Source organism: Ictidomys tridecemlineatus, chromosome 1 (assembly GCF_052094955.1).
Source record: "Ictidomys tridecemlineatus isolate mIctTri1 chromosome 1, mIctTri1.hap1, whole genome shotgun sequence".
Lineage (NCBI taxonomy): Eukaryota > Metazoa > Chordata > Mammalia > Rodentia > Sciuridae > Ictidomys > Ictidomys tridecemlineatus.
The window spans coordinates 101,686,390-101,711,714 of NC_135477.1; the positions used below are offsets into that span (position 1 = coordinate 101,686,390).

General features: G+C 33.0%; 1 protein-coding gene across 1 annotated transcript in view; it reads right to left on the reverse strand.

Moving 5' to 3' along the window:
- LOC120885707 (uncharacterized) overlaps nt 1–25,325 on the reverse strand; it is a 144,439-nt gene that overhangs the window by 95,136 nt on the left and 23,978 nt on the right. The window contains exons 6-7 of the mRNA XM_078022230.1: nt 21,588–21,687; nt 12,843–12,902 (exon numbers count right to left, since the gene is read on the reverse strand). The gene's annotated coding sequence lies outside the window, so the exon portion shown is untranslated. The remainder of the gene's footprint in view (nt 1–12,842; nt 12,903–21,587; nt 21,688–25,325) is intronic.

The following is a 25,325-nucleotide window of genomic DNA, read 5'->3' on the forward strand; positions in this document are numbered from 1 at the left end:
TCAAGCAGAATTGCTTACTTTTGTATCTTTTAAGCTTGGAAATAGAATTATTTTGGTTACTTTACACTTTTCTGTTGATGAACACTTGGATCTTTGCCTCTTTCTAAAGAATATCAATCTCTTGAAAATGCTAAGAATTCTACAGTCCCATTTCACATACTGATAGCACCACTCAATTATTCAAAGAAATGTTCTATAAAAGTACACTAACTGTTGATATTTTAATAAGATTCAAACAGAAGAAATTTTTTGTATTGATTTTATTGGATTAATATTCTCCTTATTCATTCAATAAGAAATATATAGGTTATACTGAATGAAGAGTGCCTTAACCTAGATTAGAAAGTATTTAATCTAGCACCAGATTCTCAGTATATATATATATATATATATATATATATATATATTCTCAGTATATATATATACATATATATATATTCTCAGTCTATAAACTTCAAGGAAATTTCAAGAATGATACCAGATGTGATGAAAATTCTAATGAGTTCAAATGAATTATCATCTCCTGTCCAAAACAAAGAAAATGGCTCATTAGAGAAAATGGTGAATGATGGTCATAGTTTAAACACCAGAATAACACAGTACTTCACTTTTGTAGCAATATAAAATAAAGCTTCTACGTATTCCAAAGTGGGGCGGAGGAAGTTGTGATTTTCACATTTATTTGACCAAAAGAAACTAAGCATTTGTAAATATTTTTCAAGTTTTTCTTTGAGAACTTTTATATGGGAAAAAGAAGTAAATATCTGCCCAAATGTTTTAAATACATTATTCAAAAGTCACCATCTTCAAACTGTCTAACATAGCTTAAATGGAAGTCAGTAAATAAAGGAAATGGAACTTACTCTGTTTAATGAAAAAACAGAAAACACTATTTTGCCAACAGGTATAATACCTCATATTGCAGCAGTATTCACGATATCAAGAAATTCAAGAAAAAGAATTAAGGCAAATGCCTAAATTTCAAGGAATTTTTGTCTTTTAGTGTTTACTGGAGAAAGTAAATAAATACCACCTGTGAAGTAAGATATTCTCAGAAATTTTTGTTTGCAATACAAAGTGAGTTTGATTGTTCTAGAAGGAAGAGAGAAATCAGACTTCATGAAGCACATTGGAAAGTCCCATCCTTCCCATGCCTACCCTCATTAGTATAGACAAAATAATGAAAGCCAAGATCTCACTGGTTATAATCCAAACTGCATGCCTTGGTTCCACTTCTAGGAAGTAAACAAAATTTCCTAATGTAATATTTTTATGTTTCTATTTAACTGGGTGCTTTCTTTGTAATTTCTACCATCCCAAAGAAGTGTATTTATAGTTAAAGGGCTAATGACTTCTACTTTGTGTTTGGGAATAATTCTTTTTCCATCTTTCATCATCCCTCACCTCACCTTTTTCTATTCTAAGAATTTCTTGTACCTACATCTTTATTAACAATATATTACAAATCCAGAGAGGAAAAATATACCAAACTTGACCAAAATAGAAGTTGCAACTGTAATTGTACACCACAAAAAAGAGAAAACAAACTAGTAAGCTGATGAATTTAACAGTCAAGTAACTAAAGCGGGCCCTTCAAGCCAAGTTTTAATGTAGAGAAGGCAAATATATCATTTACTTTGTTTTTTCTCCTCCTAAAATGAATTCCTACTGTAAGCAAGAATAACAGTAGTAAATCTAAAGAAAGATAAGAAATCTTGAATAAGCTGTGTGCAGTGGCACATGCCTGTAATCCCAGCAACTCCAGAGGCTGAGGCAGGAGGATTGCAAGTTCAAAGTCAGTCTCATCAACTTAGTGAATCCCTAAGCAACTTAGCAAGACGCTATCTCAAAATAAAAAATAAAAAGGGCTGGGAATATGGCTCAGTAGTTAAGTATCCCAGTGTTCAATCCCCAGGACTGCCCTCCCAAAAAGAAAGAAATCTTCAACAAGCCTAATTTTACCATTTTTCTCCATAATGCACTGCAAATCTTAACAGACAATACCATAACAAATCCTACTAAATAAGCTCCTTAATGAAAATACCTCAGGAGACTGTTTAAAGACTATCTCTGGTGACTTAGGTAGAACAAGGACATGTTGCTTCTTTAGAAAGCTAACATTGGATACAAAATTTTGCCAATTTTTAATCTTCTTTGTTATTTTAACATTCTTATTCTTTTTCTAAAAATGTATTTTGCAATCAATTTTGCAAGAATTTATTATAACAAATTTAATTTGGGACCTCTGTCCCTAAAAAGAAAGTTGTTCTATATTCATTGTATATACATGAATTTATTTGATTCTTTCCCTTACATCCTTAGTTTTTATATAAAAATCTTTGCATTTTTATAAGTTTCAGACACCAACACAGAGAGAAAGAGAAGAAGAGGATTTTGTAACAGAACTCTGCCTGAGCCAATTCTCAGTAGTCTGTTGGCAGAAGGCCTTTGTATGAACTATTTCCAAGACCTCAGTCTGAAAGGCAGCCAAAGGCTCCACAAAAGAACAGGCCCAGAATGGCTTATTACCTTTCACCTTTGACCCTTGCCCAGCTGTCTCATACTTTGTGAACTTGAAATCTTGAGAGAGAATGCTTAGCCATCCTGTTTGCCAACAGCCTATTTATTCCACAGGAACAGCTTGGCAAGACATATCCAGGTCACCTGACCTTGAGTTGTCACAGAAACCAAGAGCTTCAGACTCTTCTTGTGGTTGAGCCAGAACTGTAACATTTTGACTGGTTGAAATCAATGTTGGATTATACAGCAAGCATCAGTCATTTAATTCACTTTCACATTGTGCACTTCACCAAAGCATTAACACACAAATGTGAAAGCAATTATGCTTAAACTAGAAGTGGTATAAGTCAAGGCTTGCATATAACCTCCCCCCGCCCAATCCCACAAAAAAAAAAAAGCATCAGTTTTTGACCTGAATATTAAAAGTTAATTTAAATTGTCACAATGCTTTATATCTTGCTAAGTATATCAGTATACAAAAGAAAGCCCAGAATCTTTTAGTTATTCATATGTTTTTAAAACTGTAATCTTTGGTTTAGTCAGACTTTACATTAAGCATTTATCTGAAGAAATTACTTTATTAAATCCATTATCATGTTTCAACTAATCCTTCAAGGCTGCTGCTTTGATCATTTTGGTGAATCTTTTAAAATAGATTAATTAATTGATTTTCACACATTAGTAATGAGAACAAATATAGACAGGTTTCTTTTTTAAATGGTGAAAATTTACCGTAAGAGTGAATAAAATAATGTCATTTATTATTTAAAGGATTTGTTTTCAGGAGTTATTTTCTGAATTTGTTTACAGTACCCAAAACATAACAATATTTACCAAAATTATGTATGCAGACAATCTATCAAGAATATCTATTTTTTGAAACAAGTATTACTTAAATGAGTTTTAAGTTAAAAAAAAACTGTATCACTGTGTTTATATACACATTCACCACTAAGGAAAAATTAATTACCTTGAAACTTCATAGCCAGGAAACCATTTGATAAATGATAAATACAAATTTTAAGTTGGGAAAGAGTTTCCTTTTAAATCTAAGAATAAAAATAGTCATTATGGATAGTGATGATGATAGGTAACATTTGTTGAATATGCTAGACACTATTGGAAGTGCTTTCCATGGATTAGCAGATTTAATCTTCACAATCACCTGAAGAGGTATAGTCTCATTTTACAGAAGGGGGAAGTGAGGCTAAGAGAGTTTAGGTCACACCTCTAATAAAACAAAAATGGAGTCTGACTTTAAGTATTGTATCTTTATTGGCTCTCAAAACATACCCTAAGAAAACAACTTACCAAGTATACGAGTGAAATATACAAGGATATCACTTAGAATAATGCACCCTTTTTAGTTTATAAAGCACCCTTAAAAACACTAACTTAAGTTTTACAGTTAACTCCGTGAGATAATTTTGTCATGCCTCTTATACAGACAAAAAAGCTAAATTTAAGTAAAGGTTACCTGATTTATCCAAGGTCACTTGGCTAATAAGTAATACTACAAAGATGCCCATTCAGGTCTTCTAACAAAATGCCTTCTGTTTTTCCTACCATAATAAGTCTCTTTATTTTATATTCAGATCTTTCTTGAGTTGAAATATTACTCACTCAACAACTTGAATGAAGAATTTCAAATAAGGTTGATAAATAACAAAATAAAGACTTCTTTTAATTTAACATTAAAAGAAGACAATATAGTAGTGAATTAATTTAGTGAAAATAAATCCCATATTCCATATTTTAAAATCATGTAATTCTTAGTATCAATATTTCCATTTTTGAGGGAAAGGAGAATAGGATAAGGGAAGAACAATGAAATGAATCTAACCAAAGTTTCCTTTATACATATATGAATATACCACAGTGAATCTTACCATCATGTATATCCGCAAGACATTAACCAAAAATAATAAATAAATAAAATAGCAGAAAGATCAGTAGAGTAGAAGTAAGGGAAGGGAACAGAGGGAGGAAGTAGGGGAGAGAAAAGGAAAACACTATGGACTGAACTTGAACAAATTATATTCTATGTTTTTTCTTTTCTTTTCTTTTTTTTACTTCTAAATGGACTTTTATTTTATTTATTTATGTGGTTCTGAGAATTGAACCTAGTGCTTCATACATGCTAGGCAAGTGCTCTACGACAACAACCTCAGCCCCTAAATGTTTTTTGACTATGTAAAAATAAATCCTAATGTTATATATAACTAAAAAGAAACAAAAATTAAAATAAAATTTACTGATTAAAAAATTTCCATTTTCAGAGAGATTCTTAGAGAAGAGGAAAGAGACCAGGGAGAGGGAAAAAAGAGGGATAAGAAAGAATAAAGGGAGGATGGATATGTTCAAACTATGTTATATGCATTTCCCACTATGCCACAATGAAACCTATTTTTCTGCATAATTAATATGCACTAATAAAAATAAACTTTTATTTTCCTTAGTGTTCATAAATACATTCTTAATTCCAATAATGAAAAAAAAGAGCTGAGGACCTTACACCCAAAGGATTCTCCTATGGCCCTGCAAGGCTGACAAGTGGATTATCTAGGAAATAATAGGATCCAACTGGTATAAAAGCTATATCAAGACTGACTTAAAAACTTTTCTATTGGCCTACCTCCTCTGAGCATTTTTTTAATAAAGAGAAAGTGAGAGAGAGAGTGAGAGAGAGAGAGACAGAATTTTTTTAATATTTTTTTTTTTTTTAGTTCTCAGCGGACACAGCATCTTTTATTTTGTAAGTGGTGCTGAGCATTGAACCCGGGCCGCACATATGCCAGGCGAGCGTGTTACCGCTTGAGCCACATCCCCAGCCCTCTGAGAATTTTTTTAATAATTATTTTTTTAGTTGTAGTTGGACACAATACTTTTATTTATTTATTTTTATGTGGTGCTGAGGATCAAACCCAGGACCTCTCACGTGCTAGGCAAGCCCTCTACTGCTGAGCCACAACCCCAACCCCTCCTCTGAGCATTTTTAAGGTGGCTTCATCACCACTTTGATTATCAGCAAGATGAAGCTAGGCATCTTACATGAAAGATCATCTCCCAAGTGGGATTCTCCAAATTCTTGGTTCTCTGTTTTCACTATTCATCCAAAACCCAATAACTATCTGTTTCAGAAAACACAGATTTTAAAACAGACATCTATAGGAGTTGGATGGTATACAATTTCAGGAAGCAATATCTTTTCCAAAAGGCTGAATATGACATCTGCAGAGCAAAACATATGTTAAAGAAAGTTAACTCATGTGTTCTTAGAGCAAGAGATTTTAGAAAGCCATCCTGAAACTGAGAGACCCAATAGAAAGAGAATGAAGGAATAAGTTCTTATATTTGTTCATCTGTAAGAGAGATTCTCTCTTTGGCCATTTCTGTGGTATGACTTTAGCCATTATAAAAGCATAACTAAAGAAAAATACCAAGAGAAGAGGAGGGGAAAATCAAATTAAAAATGTGAAAATAGGGTTGGAGATTTAGCTCAGTTGAAAAAGTACTTGCCTGGCATGCATAAGGCCATGGGTTCAATTCCCAGCACCACCAAAAAAAAAAAAAGAAAAAGAAAATAAATGATAGGAAAAATTTTAATGCTTGTTCTTTAAAAATAATTTAAAAGAAAAATTAAAATAGAAACAGAATTCCTAAATGAATTTCCCATAATAAATTAAGGGGGAAATTTAAACAATTACCATACAACATGACAACATGAGACTCTAAAATGGTGTTAAAATACATTGCATAAATGTTTTGTTGTTTTTATTTATTCTAATTTGTTATATATGATAGCAGAATGCATTACAATTCATATTATACATATAGAGCACAATTTTTCATATCTCTAGTTGCACACAAAAGAGAGTTACAACATTTGTGTCTTCATACATGTACTTAGGGTAGTGATGTCTATCTCATTCCACTGTCTTTCCTACCCCTTTGCCCTTCCCCCTATCTTCTTTGCCTTTTCTAGAGTTCATCTATTCCTCTCATGCTGGCCCCAACAACCTCAATATGAATCAGCATCCTTATATCAGAGAAAACATTCAGCATCTGTTTTTTGGGGATTGACTAACTTCAATTAGTATTATATTCCCCAGCTCCATCCATTTACCTGCAAATGTCATCATTTTATTCCCTTTTAATGCTGAATAATTTTCCATTGTGTATATATACCACATTTTCTTTATGCATTCATCTACTAAGGGCATCTAGGTTGGTTCCACAGTTTAGCTATTGTGAATTGTGCTGCTATAAACATTGATGTGGCTGTGTCCCTGTAGTATGCTGTTTTTAAGTCCTTTGGGTATAGGCCAAGGAGTGGGATAGCTGGGTCAAATGGTGGTTCCATTCCCAGTTTTCCAAGGAATCTTCATACTGCTTTCCATATTGGCTGTATCAATTTGCAGTCCCACCAGCAATCTATGAGTATGCCTTTTCCCCACACCCTCGCCAACACTTATTGTTGTTTGTATTCTTAATAGCCATCATTCTGACTGGAGTGAGATTAAATGATTTGCATTTCTCTAATTACTAGAGAAGTTGAACATTTTTCATACATTTGTTGATTGTATATCATTTTCAAGAAGTGTCTATTTGGTTCCTTGGGCCATTTATTGATTGGGTAATTTGTTTTTTTGGTGTTAAGATTTTTGAGTTCTTTGTATTTCCTAGAGATTAGTGCTCTGATGTGCGTGTAGTAAAAACTTGCTCCCAAAATGTAGGTTCTCTATTCACCTGATTGTTTCTTTTGCTGAGGTTTGAATCCATCCCATTTATTGATTCTTGATTTTAATTCTTGCACTATAAGAGTCTTATTAAGGAAGTCGAGGCCTAATCTGACACGATGAAGATTTGGACCTACTTTTTCTTCTATTAGGCATAGGGTATCTGGTTTAGTTCCTAGGTCCTGGGTCCACTTTGAGTTTTGTGCATGGTGAGAGATAGGAGTTCAATTTCATTTTGTTATATATGAATTTCTAGTTTTCCCAGCACCATTTGTTGAAGAGGCTATCCTTTCTCCAATATATGTTTTTGGTGCCTTTGTCCAATATGAGATAACTCTATCTATGTGGGTTTGTCTCTGTGTCCTCTATTCTGTCTATCAGTCTATTTTGGTGTCAATACCATGCTGTTTTTGTTACTATTGCTCTGTAGTATAGTTTAAGGTCTGGTATAATGATACAACCTGCTCCGCTCTTCTTGCTAAGGATTGTTTTAGTTATTCTGGGTCTCCATTTTTCCAGATGAATTTTATGACTGCTTTTTCTATATCTATGAGGACTGTCATTGGGATTTTTATTGGAATTGCATCAAATCTGTATAGTGCTTTTGGTAGAGACAGAGGAAAAATAAAGCAACTTCTTTCAGGCAGTTCAGTAGTACATTATCCCCAGTAGACCTATGGGAATTAGCCCATGAGTTTTTTTGATACACCTGTGATGTGTAATTAAAAAGCAGATCTGGTGGTGCATGCCTGTAATCTCAGCTACTTCAGAGGCTGAGGTGGGAGAATCACAAGTTCAAGGCTAGCCTGGACAAGAACACAAGACCCTCAAAAAAATTTTTTTAAATCCAATCTCTAAGTTCCTAGGATATACGTGCCTATAAATACTTTCAGGAATGTCAATTAACTTAATAAGTTTCTAAGCCATCAGTTTATTCTGAATGTTTTAAAATTATCACTGATATCATTCCAATAATTATATATTAAAGTTGTCATTGTTTTATAAATATACAACAATGTCTGCTTGGTGATCAGAGGGTATATGTGTCATAGAGAAAATGAAGAATTATCATTGTTGGATACCCTCTTGGAACAAAAAAAAAATGGTAAGATCTTGCAAAAGAGTGCTAAGGTCAATTCTCCATAAAGATATTTCTGGATTCTTTTTTTTTCCTTTGTATTTCAAGGTCTGTGGCTCATCCTGAAAATACTACTTGGAAAGCCCATCATTCTTATGTTTAAATAAACAGGCTCCAGAGGCTGTCATGAAATCTTGATTGCCAGAATCTATTTACTTTTCTGACATTCCAACACTAAAATTGCTTTGAATTCTTCAGTGTTTCCTCCATGATGCAAATAGATAGAGGTAGTTTTAACATTACTCTTGACACTTAACTCAAAAGTGACCTTTTATGGTTTTAGTAGAGTTGTGCTAAAATGTAAAACAAGAACATATTCTAGAAATGTGCATGCTGAGATGAAGAAGTACTTTTGCTTTCAAAAGACATTTTTTGCCCTCTGGAAAATACAATAAAATTGTTGTAATACAATTGGAATTGAGAAATTTAGGGATAAAAAGCTTGGGAATACCAACAAGGAAGACAGTCACTCTTTTATTGTGCAAGTACAAGAGTGCTTATGATGACATGCATATTGCAGGCTTAATAGAAGAAAATAGATTTTCACTTTTAACAGCTTACAAATGAATGCTTCAAAACACTTGCTAATATTAGCTCTCACTGCCTTTCTTCATCTTGTTTCCCCAGCCCCTGATATAGTGTCCACCAATGTCCCTACCCTCTACCTGCAGGATCTGTCCTACCTTTGTATCTGAGTTTATTTTGACTTAGGTAAGAAATACCTAAACTACTTCAGTGCACACTGGTGCTCTTACTATTTATAGTCAATCACCACACTGAGGTTGGGGAGCATGGGAGCTGAGATGATAAATGCTGATCAGCTGGATTCTATACTGTTTTCTCAGCCTCACCCCTCTCGTGTGCTAAACAGGGCTACCATAAAGCTTTTGAGGTTTCCTTACCTGTTATATATCCCAATCAGGATAAATAAGGTCTCATTACCTTTTTTCCCCTTATGAATAACCATGTTAACCCATGATCTTTTAGTCTCCTTCAATATAAATTATTACCCTAATCCTAATAATTCTGGCTTTAAACCTTGTAGTTATGCCTCCTCCTTGAAGACATTAATTGACTGTTTCCTATATAACTGTTCTCTTAAACTGGAATCACCAACTCAGTTTTTTATTGCTATGACTAGTACACCTATAAGATCCTTGCTACTTTAACTTATGCTATGATTTGGATACAAAATATCTCTCAGAATCTCCTGTGCAGGAATATTCAGAGGTAAATGATTAGATTATAAGAGCCATGACCTATTTGGTCCATCCTAGTTTGAATGGACTGACTGGTTGGTAACTATAGGAAGATGGGCCATGGCTGGAGGAGGTGGGTCATTAGGTGTGTGCCCCAGAAGGGTATATCTTCTCTATGGTCCCTTCTCCCCCAGATGTGCTATCTCACCTTGACTAGAGCAATGGACAGGTAATTCATAGATGAAAAATTCTGAACCATGAGCAAAATTGAGCATCAAAATTTTTTCTCTTCTAGGTGTTCTCACCAGGCATTTTTATCATAATGATTCAAAGCAGACTAAAACATCTTGAATCCACTGTACAAGAATTTTTACTGTAAGTATAATTAAAGACAATTAAAAACATGAACAACAACATTTTCCTTCAAACCTTTCTCTACTCTTATATTAAAACAGCAAGGCAAACATCTGTACCCTAGAAATAAAATCCCTGTGTCATCCTTGTGTGAGCTACCTAGTCAGAAAGGCTCACCACAAGCAGGGCCAAGACTATGACAGGGAGGGCAAGATACTCCTTCTGTGCACATTTAAAAGGGTCCCCCCCAAAAAAAACCAGATATTACAATAAATATTTTAATGCACAACTGTGAACAATCAAAATTAATGCAGAAAAATCTAAGATGAATAAAATGTTAAAATTTGAAGTAGTCAGTATTACTAATTTTTCCTTTTGCTTCAGGTTCCAGCAAGGCAAAGCAATGTTAGTGATTCATTCTTTACATAAAATTTTGGTATTTTGTTTATTGTGGTTTTTGTGCCTGAAGCCATCACTTTGCTCACCTCACCCTAGTTTTCTCCCTACTAACAAGTATGAGGAAAAAACATACTATATAGTAATGCTCATGAACACAAAAAAGTCATTTAAGAAAATTTCTACAGTTGGAACATAAAATTCAGTATAAATTAGTTAGTATAAAATAAAATTTGTGAAAGTATGTTATTATTTGTTAGTACTTCCAAATTTTGAAATTATAAACTATTTTCTTGGGTTTCTATTTTCTATAATGGAAGTTTAGGTTATTTAGACTTTTACTTTATTAACATTTGGGTCTAGATAATTCTTTGGGGAGCTGACCTATACATCTACCCACTAGATACTAGTATTTCCCGATCTAAAAATGAAAAAATGCCTCTAGAAATTACCAATGTCTCCTGGTAGGAAAATTTACCCCACCCTACCCCCCAGTGATTAAATCTATCCCTTTTACTAAAAACTGAAAATTCAGGCATTTTTTAAAATTTATTTTAATTTAGTCATTGATAGACCTTTATTTTATTATTTTTTTATTGATATGTGGTGCTGAGAATAAAACCCAGTGCCACATGCTAGCCAAATACACTACCACAGAGCCCCAGCCCCAGCCCCAATGCAGGCATTTTTAAATATAATTACTAAAAGTGGTGAGCTCAAAAAAAAACAAGGGGGAGAAATGAATTACAGAAGAGGAGGTAGAGAGAGAAGATGGGAGGGGAGGGGATGGGAGATAGTAGAGGATAGGAAAGGCAGCAGAATACAACAGACACTAGTATAGCAATATGTAAAACAGTGGATGTGTAACTGATGTGATTCTGCAATCTGTATACGGGGTAAAAATGGGAGTTCATAACCCACTTGAATCAAAGTGTGAAATATGATATGTCAAGAACTATGTAATGTTTTGAATAACCAACAATAAAAATTAAAGAAAAATAAATAAATAAATAAATAGATAGATAAAAGCGGTGAGCTCACAAGATAATGAGGAACTGTTAGTCAAATTCTGGGTAGGGGCTGGAGATATAGCTCAATTGGTAGAGTGCTTTCTTTGCATATACAAGGCCTTGGGTTCAATCCCCAGCACCACTAAATAAATAGATCGATTGATCTATCGATCGATCGATTGATAGTTCTATCTGGGCAAAGTTAAAAAAAATAAAAATAAAAAAATAAAAACAGTGTTTACCTCTCTGATGAGCATAACATTAGACATCTGAGCCAATTTTGCTTTCAGGACATTTTCCAGTAAGCATATATAAACTTTAATTCTGAAACACTGAAGGCAAGGGATTTAGAAATTGAGGCTCATCTAACATGAGGTGTCTAATTAAAAAAAAAAACCCTCTCCACATTAAGTTAGACCCCAAAATGGAACTAAGATGAAACATATCCTCCCTGTTCCTCACCACACCCCCAGGACATTAGCAAAGATTGCTTAGACACTAAGAGAAACAGGAGAGGAAAGGAAAAGAAAAAGAAGGGAAAAACTTCTGTCTTGAAAAATCTTCAGCTACAAGCTGGCCTTCCTGGGGATTTGCTCTCATCACTTTGATTGATAAGGGACTTAAAGCTATGATTTTGATAAATGATCCTAGGTTCCTTAGCAAAAGCAAATTCAAATTCTTACAAAAAGAAAATATCTTCATTCTAAGCCTTCAAGACTCTTCAATAAGTTTTCAAGAAGAATAAGAAAAATAACCATGCAGACAAGGAAACAAAGCACCATGGGCAAAAACCTGCAAAAAGATAGGACAACTGACAGCAACCTAATAAGACTTCAGATATTAGAATTACCAGATACAGAATATAAAACAATGCTTACTATACTTTTAAATGGCATGCTTGAAAATATCTGCAGGGATAGAAAACTATAAAAATTATAAAAGTAATTTGAAAAAAAGCCTAATTAAATTTCTAAAATTGAAAAATTCAGTTACTGAAATTTAAAATTCAATGCATTGTTTTAGCAGCATATCAAAGCCAGAAAAGTAGAGGATTGGAAGATAGATAAGAAGAACAATTCAGAAAACTATCTAGGAATTAGTATGCACAGAAGGCTGAGAAAATCTTAAATGTGTTTACTCTCAGTTCCAGAATGACCAAAGAAAAAATATAGGCAGAAGCAATCCCGTATTCGTTAATGGCAACTTACAAACTTTAAATATCTTGAAAATCAAGATACATCTCAAAATTGGTGGGTTTTTTAGGACTACTATTCTCCAGTCAGCAATAATCATGTGTTGTGCTATTCATGTTGTCCTTACTTCACCTTTGTGCACTGTCAACAATAAATAATTTTTTTAATTACTAATTAATATCATTAAAAATTCTACATTAGCATTGAGAAGCTATAGTTTTAGTCCATTTAGTGTTGGTACAACAGAATACCACAGATTTGGTCATTTATAAAGAAGGAAATTTATTTCTTACAGTTCTGGAGACTGGGAAGTCCAAGGTCAAGGAGCCTGCATCTCTGGTTAGGACTTCTTGCTATGTCACCCCATGGTAAAAGTAGAAGGGGAAGAGAGGCAGGAGAGAAAGCAAGAAGGGGTTAAACTTGATTTTTATAATAAGTCTTAGTTTCTCAATAACTAACCTACTCCAAGGTAACAACATTAATACTTTCATGAGTGAAGAACTGTGATGCCCTACAGATCATAATGCAGTTGCCTTGGGGATTAAGTTTCCAACATTAACTTTGGGTGCACACTCAAACCACAGTAGTTTTGGGGATATGTATTGTACTTCAGAAAAGTTTTTTTTAAAGTGTATATAAAAGGGCACACAGTCTGATATTCGTGAGGCAAATGCTCACAATTGAAATTATAGCAATAATTAAGTGGTTATTAGATTCTTGTAAAACAACTAAATATTTACAGAAAAAGAGAAAACTATAAGCATATGATATTGTGCATGATTTCTTATAGAGATAAAAAATATAAAAGATTATGTTCAAGCAATGCCATTGAGAAAACATTTACCATTTCCTTTGGGAAAAGGACAAATATCAAAGCAACCAAAGTCAGTGTGATCATTTCATATATCACATAGTACTATTATTGAGCTGGGGTATAGCTCAGTGGTAGCTCAAGGTCGTGAGTTTGATTCCCGGCACTGGAGGGGAAAAAAATAACACAGTACTATTAATAAGACTTTTATGCTATTTTTAGTGGTATATAACAGTGCATCTTACAATTCAAATCTGAAGAAAAAAATGGTATTTAAAGAGAAAATTTCCAGAAATGATTAAAGACACCAATCCACATATTCAAGAAGCTCCAAACTCCTAAGCATTATAAATTAAAGAAAATCCCTGCCCAACTATCATTATAAGCCTATTTTAAAACAAAAATAAAATTGTTAAAAGCAAGCAGAGGAGTCTGGGATCGTGGCTTAGTGGCAGAGTTACTGGATTTGATCCTCAGCACCACATAAAAAAATAAATTTAAGTTATTTGCAATTAAAAATTGCTGAAGTCTAGCTAGGCACAAAATCACGAGCCACTCAAACAGGAACAAACTTTATTTTTAAACTCCTGCCAATGCCCTGTATGCTCTCGGGAAATATGCCGACCCACACACGTGGAGTTCTCCCTGGCACAGACTCCAATAGGAAATCCCTCCTCCGGAATTCCCTCCTACCGCACTTCCCCAACCAATGGGAACTCTCCAGGAGTCCCATAGCAGGCCGAGGTGGACAGTAGGGGTCTAATATCCATATGAATGCAGATCTTAACATAATCATATCATCTTAATGGCTTGCTGGTCACCTTTCAACCAAAAATGCCACGCATCATACTACTTGGCTATGGCTCTTAGCAAAAAATCAACAATTAAAATTAAAAATCTACAAGGCTGAAATTAATTCTTTTTTTAAAGCAAACAGGGGGCTGGGGTTGTAGCTCAGTGGTAGACAGCTCACCTGGCTTGTGTGAGGGCACTGGGTTCAATCCTCAGCACCACATAAAAATAAATAAATAAAGTTATTGTGCCCATCTATAATTAAAACAAAAAAAAATTTTTAAAGCAAACAGCACACACACACACAAAAAGCAAGTAGAGAGGTTATATTTTTTTAAAAAAAGACAAATTAAGTTCAAAAGATGGAGTAGAAACTTCTGTGTGTGTGTGTGTGTGTGTGTGTGTGTGTGGGGGTGTGTGTGTGTGGTGGGGAGGGGGTGGAATGGGTTGAGGATGGGGTTCTGGGGATTGAACCCAGTGCCTTGTGCATGTAAGGCAAGCACTCTACCAACTGAACTATATCCCCAACACCAAATGTTCAATTATTGCTGAGATGGGTATTCTCCCCTTATTGGCTCATATTCAACATAATCCTTGTCAAAATTTAGAAGGCTTTGGGCAGAAATTGACAAGATGATACTAAAATCTATACAGCATTGTGAAATACCTATAATGCCAAAACAATTTTGAAAAAAAAATAACAAAGCTGAAAACTTACATTTTCCAATTTCAAAACTTTACATAAAGCAATAGTTATCAAAACAATGTACTAGCAAAAAGATAACAGATCATTGAAATAAAACTGAGAGCCCAGAAATATTCCTTACATTAAGAAATAAATGCTTATATGAAAGGTCAACAAAGGTGCCAAAGAAATTCAATGAGGAAGGGACAGGCATTTATACACACACACACACACACACACACACACACATATGTGTGTGTGTGTGTGTGTGTGTGTGTATATATATATATATATATATATATATATATATATTTGGTTGTAGATAAAAATAAATAAAGATAATATGAGTCTATGTTTTGCTGACAATCAAACCCAGTGCCTCACACATGCAAGTCAAGCACTTTACCACTGAGCTACAGCCCCAGCCCAGGATGGTTTTTTAACAAATTATTCAAGGAAAATTGGATATCAACATACCAGAAGATGAATTGAGATCTTTACCTCACATAACAGACAAAAATTAGCATAGAATGAATCACAGACTTAAGTGTATGAAGCAATTAAAATTCTAAAACAAAACAAAGTTGAAAAAAATTTCTTAAATGTGACACTGAAAACATGATTCATTTATGTGTGTGTGTATGTATATGTGGATGGTATTGGATATTTGAACCCAGTACTTCACACATGCTAGGCAAGAGCCTTGCCACTGAGGTACATCTTCCACATTAGAAATTTTTTGATAAATTAAAGACTGTACATTCATTTTACTTTCAATTGCTTGAATAGACAGAATTAAAGAAAATGTAATTGTTCTAAAGGAATTTTTCTGCCATTCAGTTGCATGAAGAATTCCTATTAAGACAAAACAGAACAGGACACATTTGAAAGTAGAGTTGACCCTTTGATTGAGTTTTACAAACGAAAAGATTCAAGATTCTGGTTACTATGGATCCTTTTCCCTACCCAAAAAGAGATTCACCCTATTAATTGTTAGAATGTCCCACATTTTTAAGTTTGCATCATCATGGCCTCGTAACAAATTAGGCATTTAAGGAAAACTATATTTTTTTCCTTTAGAGAAAACATTTTTAAATATGCAGTTTCTCAATAATGGCTTTTTAAATACTAAAAAAAAAAAAGAAAACAACTGTTTTTACAGCCTAGACTTAGGCAACTGCTAAAGCAATCTATAGAACTAGTATCAATAGAAGTTTTATGCCCATTGGAAAATCATTCTAAAGATTTTTTTAATCTGAAAAATAACATCATCACTGTGGATTCCATTCTGAATTTCAAAGGCAGGAATCACAATGTGTTGTTAAAACATTAGCAACATTTCGCTTTTTGAAAAGACATTTTTGTTTGCCTGAAATACAGAGTTGATTGTATTTTATTACTGTTCAAGAATCTGATACTCACAAAATGTAAGAGTTACAGCAATGTGCCAAATATCAACCAGGAAAAATGAACCTGATTCATAATTCTCATCGATAAAGTCTAGTCAGTCAAACAAGTGATTTGTAACCATAAATGTTGCCAAAAATTGAATGAAGAATGGGCCACAGTAAAATCCTTAGTTTATTTATTTTTATTTTCTTATTTCATTATTTGACTTTTATGGCCATTTTTGATCACTGTTTCTGAGCAGCACAAATTAAATCACATATATTTATTTAAAAGTTTTCAACTATTAAATAGGCTAAAGAATGTATACATTGGATGACCAGCATATGTAATGTCTTCCTACAAAATTAAGTCTTAAGTATTTTTAGCTTGAAAAAAACAAAACGAAAATGTCATTTCTTCTAATCCCAAAACTCTCTCCCTATTTTACTTATTTAGTGAATATGCTGTTCAGCATAGTTCATTCTATTTCAGTATGTTGTATGAAGTTCTTTCTATATCTCCTAAAACAAGACATTTAATAGAAACCAATTGATATCAGAAAACTTAAGCTTCCTTTAAATATCTTCATTGTTTAGTATTTCCTCAGTTAAAATTATAATATGATAGTGAAAGAACATACAACCTCTAATTAATATAAATTAATTATTTATAAAAATTAAACCATAAACAGACAAAATATAACACCAACTTAAATCTTAGCATATTACTAAAGGGGTAATATGAGTGTTTTTCAAACATAAAACTACTGAACCATGTCAGAATTTATCATTATAGTAATAATACTAGCCATAATATAACACTTTGACTGGGATTACAGAGCAAAAAATTACAAATTTAGAGTAAATGAAACTTTAAATGTGATAACAAAAGGACCCTCTTTAGTTTTCCTCTGCATAATTTTTAAACAGAAATATTCGTTTCCAACTTTAGACTGATTATAACACCAGAGCACATATGGATCTCCTTAAGAAAAATAACAGAGTTAAAATTTAATGGACTCATTATTGAAATCTAATATTTGTTTTAAAAAATCAGCTTTCTAAATTTTATAAGTAAATTTCCAATAACAAATTTTTGATGGTTCATGATAACAAAATTCTGGATATACACTACACATTTTGAGAAACTAATATGATTATGGTGAAACTTTGAGAAAGATCCCCTTTTATACACTGAATGCTCCCTGCAAAGCACAGTAGCACTCCACTTTGGAATTCACTTTACCACCATTATCACATTAATGGCCAGTATCACCTTTTCCTTTCTGGAAAGACTAACCATTTATTCAACAAGTTCTTATCAAGCATCAACTCTACACCATGCATTATGTTAAAAATTTGGAATATAAATATGCATTATATATGTAGCATTTGTATTTGCCCTTAAGAAGTCCACAATCTAGTAAGAAAGATGCATGCAAATAAGAGCAATAAAATACAGGTTCTAGAGTAGAATCATAGATTGGAAAGGCTCAGACTCAAAGGATGATCACTAAGAAAGATTTCAAGGAGTTAAAAAAGCTGAATCTAGAATAAAAAGCTGGTACTTGCCAATGAAGCAAAGAAGAAAGACCATAATGGTCAGAAAGAAAATATGCTGAGGACAAAATACAAGAAAAAAAAAAAGCTTACCATGATAACATGCCTACAAGCTCATTCCATTTAATTGAGATTTTAACATGTAAGGAGTACCTATGATGTCTGGGTAGGTAACAGGAAAAGTTGTTGGAGCTGCCTGAAGCAGTCTTCAATTATCCAATAACAGGAGACCTTGTATATACACTAAAAATAATAATACTTATATTTTAAAAACAAAGAAACCACTGAAGGATTTTAAATATAAAAATCATAGAACCATAAGTTTCCATAATGGATTTGATTTTCCTCAACAATGGTCAAACTATCATTTCACATTTCATGATGTATCCATTAGACAACAAATACCACCGTTTTAGAAGACCTATTTTATATTTATATGTAAATAATGTTCCAGAACCAAGGTCTCGACTTCTAGCAAACGTATGAATTAAACGGTAATTCCACTACCTGAAAAGTAGAGCCAACACTCAAGATGCACTACCTGAAAAGTAAAACCGACACTCAAGATGTACCACATAAATTCTTCAAGGAATACCACCAATATTCTACTTAAAGAATACATGTGGCATATGCATATATATATATATATATATATATATATAACAATAAGTTTAGTACCTAATATACTAAAAGATTGTCAAAAGTTATATCTATGTAAAATCACAAAAGCAAATGTGTTGGCCAGATACATTTTGGTGTACCACAATCAAAACTTTTATACATTATCATTATGAACTAGCCAGACTAGACTTTGAGAATGAAGCAGCCCCATCTATAGTTTTATACATGAAAGCTCTGTGCAGTTTAGTGGGCTGTAGGTATAGCTAAATGGTAGAGAACTTGCTGAGCATGGACAAGGCCCTGAGTTTGATCCCCTGCACCAGGAGGAAAAGGTTCTTGAAGTATTATACAGCACTTGGAATTTAAAGTAGAAGTTCAGAGGTTAGTAGTCCAGAATCCTGGGTTAGCCACTGACCTTATGTAATCAAACTCTTAAGTTTCCTCATATAGAATCCTGGGATTATTATTTCTTCCTAATATGAGTACTATGAAGACAGAATGAGATATGGAAAGTACAAACATGAAGCTGAGCAAATTTTATTCAATAATAGCATTTTATTGTCATAACTACAAAAGAATTATTCTATCTATTATGAACTTAAACTTATACATTAATTTTTATTTGCTTGCATTTTAATACTAAAGACATTTCCAAAGCCTAGCTCTACTGAAAAGGTTTGGAGTAGACACTGTGAAAATAATAATAACAGTACTGAGAAATATCATCTGAAACTAATCTTTTCAAGGAATAAGATTATGAAAAATGCATCAAGTTATATTTAATAGTTATCTGTAAAGCATAGAAAAGGAGAGTTCTATTTTACTACAGAGATACTGGGAGTCTTTTTGAGGAAAAGAAAGTTGTACAATAACAACCTTTTCTCCAAATTAAAAAAAAATTCAAATCTCTTCTCCATGCTACTCTTTTTTCACTCCATGGCCTATTCATAACATTTCATATAGATGCTTGGGCTGGCCATATTCATGTAAGCTTATGTTACAATAAAGCAGGAATGGAAAAATAGAAGTCCATATCTAGTAGTTTTTAACTTTAGTGAGCATCTGTTTTACCAGTCTTTAACCTTGATATTTATTTATACTCTTAAAGAAAAAAGTTAAAGGATAATAATAATAAAAAAGAAGAAACAATCATTAGGGAAAATAGCACAGAGGTTCCTAAAGAACTACTGTATAATCAGGAATCCATCTTCTGGGTATATTCACAAAGAATATGAAATCACCACCTTATGAATATATCTTCACTCCCCATTCCCATATGCATTATATAGACAAGATCCAGAAATAAGGGTCCATCAACAGACAAATGGACAAAGAAAATGTGTGATATATAAAGATATAGAGACACATACACTCACATATACACACACATAAATATATACACATGTGTATACATATATATGTATACATATTTACATATGGCTATACATATGTGTGTGCATAGGCACATGTATGTATGTGTGCATATGTACATATATGTATATATGTGTACATATATGAGTGTATATATATATATATACATATATACACACACACAGATAAAGAGAGACTATCATTCAGCCTTAAAAAGGAGATTCTGCCATTTGTCACAAAATGAATGAATGGATCTGAAACATATTATACTAATAAAATAAGCCAAACATAGGAAAACAATAATGCATGATCTCACTTATATGTGAATCTTTTATAGAAAGCTCAAATATACAGAGAATAAAACTATGGTTATAGGGAGGAATGGGAAGATGTAAGTCAAAGGATACAATGTTAGCAGGATGAAAAATTCCAGATATCTAATTCACAACATGAGACTACAGTTAATAAAAGTACATTGTATTTAGGATTTTTAAATAAGGAGATTTTATTTGCTCTTACAACAAAAAGTAATTATGTGAGATGATAGATATACTAATTTGCCTCCCTGTAGTAACAATTTTGCTACCTGTATGATATTCCTTAATAATATTCCTTAATATCATGGTGTGAATCTTAAATATACACAATAAAATTTATTCTCTGAAAAAAACAAAAGAACATTAGTAAAGCAAGACTATTAAAAAAACCTTATTTTGATGATCTGACAATGAAGATGAATCAAGTGAAAACAGGTAGAATAAAAAGGGCCAAAGCAAGATTAATACCTGTATCAAGTTAGTTAAATATACTTATATACATAATTATATACATACATTCACATTCACATATACACATATTTCATGGTAAGGTAAGATTGTGTCAAATCACAAATGTGATTAGTACAGCAAAATGAAATTATGATTATTAAATATGCATTAAATTATATTAGCCTAAACTGAAGATTGTTATGTAAATATACTACTGATTCTTGTAATAATAGTAAACATATGTGGTCATTCACTATACCTCTGGCATAGCAGTCTGAGACAAGCATAAACAATGACTGCCAGTTGAAAGACCAAATAATCTACTTGAAAATGGAAGAGGGTTGGGGTTGTGGCCCAGCAGTAGAGCACTCGCCTAGCACATGTGAGGCCCTGGGTTCAATCCTCAGCACCATATAACTATAAATAAAATAAAGGTATTGTGTCCAACTGAAACAAAAAAATAAAATATTTTTTAAAAAAGAGAATAGAAGAGAACTTTTACATTGATATTGCACTTATCCAGGAATTTCAGAAATAAATAATACATTTTAAAATAAATATACCATATATGTATTTTAATGTATATATTAAACATTCATTCAAATAAGAGTTATGGATTATTAGTTAGCTAGCATGTCATATGGAAATAAGAACAGAAGTGAGATGAACTAATCAAACTGCTCTTAGCTTGGTGTGGTGGCACATGCCTATAGTCCCAGCTACCTGGGAGGCTGAAGCAGGAAGATAGTTGGAGCCTAGGAGTTTGAAGCCAGCCTGGACAACACAGCCAGATCCAGGCTCAGGGGGAAAAAAAAAAACTGCTTTTAAGTACATTCAGAAACAACAATGATTACTTCCATTCTTTTTCTGTGTCTGGGTTATTTCTGTGCTATCCTTTAGATTCAAGTAATGAAGCATCATAGTACAACATTCCAATAATATCTCATAAAACAAAGTTTAACTTAAATTATTGTCTTATAACACTACAAACACAAAATAACATTAATCTGGATCTTTCATATATGAAGATGATACTGACTCACCATAAATAGGGATGAGCTTCAAGTTGTTTCTCCTTAGTGAAGACAGACTGGCTCATCTAGCCAATTTTGCCAAAGCTCCCTGGTGAACAATAGCTTATATCTGCAAGATGAGTATTCACAACGGTCACAGAAAATTACAAAATAAAATAATCAATATAAAAATAAAACTGTCTTCCTTGAACAACCACTATATTCTGATAGAGCAAAAAACTGACAAATGTATAAATACTTTTAAATACTTATATGAAATTATATATGTATTTACTCTGACACGTTTATTTTATTCTATATATCACTACTATACAAATAATAAGAGCCTAACCTCTACCCCTAACTAAAAATATTCTCAGCAGTCTTAACAAAAATATTGCTTCTGACATGTAAAATCAGAAGTGCGTAATGATAATGCTCAAAACATGAAAGCATGCCAACTTTACATCCCTCATCACCAGTAGCAATATCTGAGGAAATTACAGAATATTTTTGTTAATGCTAGCAATATTCTCAATAGCATTAAATGCAGCATGACTAGAGCCAAAATTACTTTGACATTTCCCAGAATTCTGAAAAATACTCCCACTTTTTATGAAGAAAAAATACTTTGGTTACTAACTACAGTGTTCATTCTTATTAATACAGAAGTTTTATAATACAATATTTCTACTGCTTCTTGATGTGGAATTTTATCAATTTCTAGTTGAATTTCTTCCTTAAGAGTGAGGAGCTTATTACATATTACTGGAGCACATTTTAAATAAGTAAAATTAATGTTATGTACCTTTTTATTATTTAAGAGAATAAGAAATTAGACTAAAAACTTAAAAATCAATAAGAAGCCATTAACAACTAGATACAACTAAACAACATCACAATGCTAAATGCCCAAAATGAGAAAAGCATTCTTTAAGGATTCTATAAACCAATATAAAAATAATAAGACATAATACAAAAAGTATTGATATTATTCAAACATTTTTTCTTTCAGTTCTCTGTGGCTATTTACAAAACAAACAACTAAATTCTCACCCATCTCCCCTATTAGAGCAGAAAAGATGAAGTGGGAAAGTAACAGCCTCATATCAGGGCAAGGCTGCACCCACAGAGCTGAAGCTCTGGGGCTCCTCTTGCAGGTAGAGATCAGGAAATTTCAACACAACTACTGAAAACATGCCACAGGGACTGAGGTTGTGGCTCCGTGGTAGAGTGCTTGCCTAGCACATGTGAGGCACTGGGTTCGCGATCCTCAGCACCCATAAAACCAAATAAACAAAATAAAGGCATTGTGACCATCTATAACCTAAAAAAAAAATTTTTTTAAAGAAAACATATGCTACAACCTGCAATGCAGGTTCACTGCCACCTGTAACAATAAACTCTGTTAACTTTAAAGCACTGAACACACTGTACACAATGCCCTTTTAAGGGGCCATTCAGGTATATTTTCTTTAACAATTCTTCATTATATTCCTTACCACTATCCTGCACAAACTCACTAAAACTGGGAATCCTCCACTAGGCCACAAACTCCGAAAATTCCTCTTCATTTTGGTCTCCAATTTCTACAATACCTAGCACAGCATTTAAATAATAGTTTGGTGTCCATCGTAATGGTACCTGCCTGTAAAATTAAAACAAGAATGGGGGCTGAGGATGAAGCTCAGTGGGAGAACAGTCCCAGGTTCAATCCCAAGTACCACATATAATAATAACAACAAAACACCAAGAGTTTAGTAAGAGAGGAAAAGGTGAAAACTGACCACAATGAAACCCTGTTATCAATTCTATGACAAGTTTTATAGAAAGTGCTACGACTAAGAAGAAGGAAAACTAGGCTTAGAATAAAAACTTCAAAGAGGAAATGTCATTTGCAATGAATACTAAAGAATGAATAGCTGCTAGAAAGAGGGATACATAGATAAAGGACATTCTTAGTGGAGAGAAGAGGTGAAAATTATGGAGGTGCAAAAAGGTATACAATATTCTGAGATTGTCAAGTAGCTTTGGGAACACTAAAGATGAGAAGAAAAAGGCATGAGGAAGATCACAGAAATGATAAAAAAGCTGGACTTCTACCCTTACTAAAGGAGTTAAGCCAAGAGAGTGATATAATTATTTAAAAGACCTTGGCAGCAGTACAAAAGGAGATGGGTAGGGGACAAGGCAAATGACTCAATCATATAAGACAAAGCTGGCTTGACTAGATGGTATAGGGAAATATTGTGATTCGACTCATCACTAGACTCTCAGGTGTGTTATCCATTGAGTCTTGAACTCAGATATAGACTCACAGAACAATACAGAATTTAACTTATCTTAGAAAACTATATGACATAATCTGAATGAAAAAGATGGCAGGAACTTGACTGGGATTTTATCAAATAACAAAATGTTAATAATAACTAACTCTGAGTATTAGAGTTATGGGTCATGTTTTTCTTGTTATTGATATATTCCAAATATTCTACAGAATAAAATTAAAATAAACCTTTCTTGAAGTTTAATAGCTAAAATCAGCACTAAATATTTAAAATGGTCTAACAACACTTTCTCTCTTCATAACCACAACTCACCATACATAAAATAACTATTCCTGCATCAGGACTTTAACTCATATTGCCTTCCTCTGCAACATTCTCTTGCCCAAAATGCCTATGGAAATCCAAACTTCATCATACCATTAGCTACTGTTAACTTTAAACTCTGTTATCTTATACAGTCCTATATATTTTCATATCTAATCATATTTAATTTATCCAAAACTATTCCCAATAGTTCTACAAATTGTTCTTCCTACAATTTTTTTATAAAAACAAAGCAAGCCCCAAAGCAATCCTATTCCAAAACAAATAGTCACACATGACTCATTTATGGACATATGTTCATACCAATGTTTTGATAAACTTCAAACTTATGTGTATAACCACTACTAAAGAGTTTTCAAATATACTATCTCAGAAAAATTGCCTGTAGGTATGCACTAAATTGTATCCCCCAAAGAGAACGTGCAGTCCTAATCTCTAGTTCCTATGAATGTGACCCTATTTGGAAATAGGGTCTTTGCAAATGATCAAATTAAGATGAAATTATTAGGGTGGGCCTTAATCCAATATTACTGGTGTCCTTATAAACAGGGAAATTTGGACACAAAGACAAACATGCACACAAAAAGGACACCAAGTAAATATGAAGACAAGAGATCAGTATGGTACATCTTCAAGCCAAGAAACAAGAAAGAGGGCTGGGGTTGTAGCTCAGGGGTAGAGAACTTGTCTCACATATGTGAGGCCCTGGGTTCAATCCACAGCACCACATAAAAATAAATGAGCAAATAAAATAAAGATTTAAAAAAAAAAAAAAGAAACAGGAAAGACTTCCAGCAAATATTCATAAGAAGAAAGGCATGGAATAGATCCTACCCTACAGCCCTCAAAAGGAAGCAACCAGATGACACCTTAATATTGGACTTCCATTTCCCAGAACTTGACAACAAACCATTCTGTTTTTTTAAGCCACCCAGTTTTGTGGTACTTTGTTATAGCAGCCCAAGCAAAATAATATACCTACTAAGGGAAACCATGATTTTTACCCCTTGAGAGTCACTAAAAGCAAAAATATTCTAAAGGTTACAAATCATAAATTTAAAATTTTCTTGCTATTTATTTTTCTATCTGGTAGCAAATACACTTTTTAATAGCCAAGTCAACCTAATGCCAAAATAAATTTATGTTTTAAACATAA